Below are 849 nucleotides of genomic sequence, written 5' to 3' on the forward strand. Positions count from 1 at the left end.
GGGAATTAAATGTTCACATTTTCTAATTCTTAACTTAGTTCAGACCAGTGACTCAAACCATATTTTCTTCAAAAGCCAACCAAACTCCTGCATTTCAGTGAGGCTCAGTAACCTGAGCTAGATGTTGGTAAATCACACAATTGACATGACGATTGCTGTCAGTCAAGAGCTTCTGGAGCTTAAAGCCATGAACTCATTGCATATAGTAATATATAATATTAGCCTAGCTAAACACAATGTGAACATTCTTTCAGGGTAGGGCTGGACAATATTGTTAAAGTTTTGTTGATTTTTCAACCCAATTTTACAGTGCTACTACAATGCATCATTTAAATATACAGCACACAAGACTATACTTTCAGGGATCATTTCTATAGTTTCTGACAAATGGGCTTCTAAAGTGATTGGTCTCGCTACCCACGATGATGAGACGTGATATTCCCTTCTGAGCGCGAAGCGGACACAGAGTAATGATTCAGTTCATATGCTCTCTGTTATTGATGATCGTTCTTTGCTTCTTCGGGAGTATTGAGGAAGGGAATATGATCAGAGTGGTAGTCAGGAAAAAAAAAAATAATATACAGCACACACTTCCTTTGCCCGATGGTGACAATATGGTTAAGCCTTGCCTTATCAACCTGTTTGATAAACAATTGTTAAGTAGCCAAGCATTTTGGTTTGGCAAGTATAATCTTGTTTTTTTTGTTTTGTTTAATTTGTTTATTGGTCTTTTGTTTTATGCAAACATTTAGGTGTATAGGATGAATTCTATCAAAGATTATATATTAATCCAACTTTCTTAAAATGTTTAGTGCAGTTTAAAAGGTGCAGCTGACTGAAACTATTAGT

General features: G+C 35.6%; 1 non-coding gene across 1 annotated transcript; it reads left to right on the top strand.

Moving 5' to 3' along the window:
• Positions 1–346: 346 nt before the first annotated feature.
• Positions 347–556, top strand: LOC117546867. The gene has a single exon (XR_004569088.1). It is a non-coding gene; the product is annotated as a small nucleolar RNA U3 (small nucleolar RNA).
• Positions 557–849: the final 293 nt, after the last annotated feature.

This window comes from Gymnodraco acuticeps, unplaced genomic scaffold (genome assembly GCF_902827175.1).
Source record: "Gymnodraco acuticeps unplaced genomic scaffold, fGymAcu1.1, whole genome shotgun sequence".
Lineage (NCBI taxonomy): Eukaryota > Metazoa > Chordata > Actinopteri > Perciformes > Bathydraconidae > Gymnodraco > Gymnodraco acuticeps.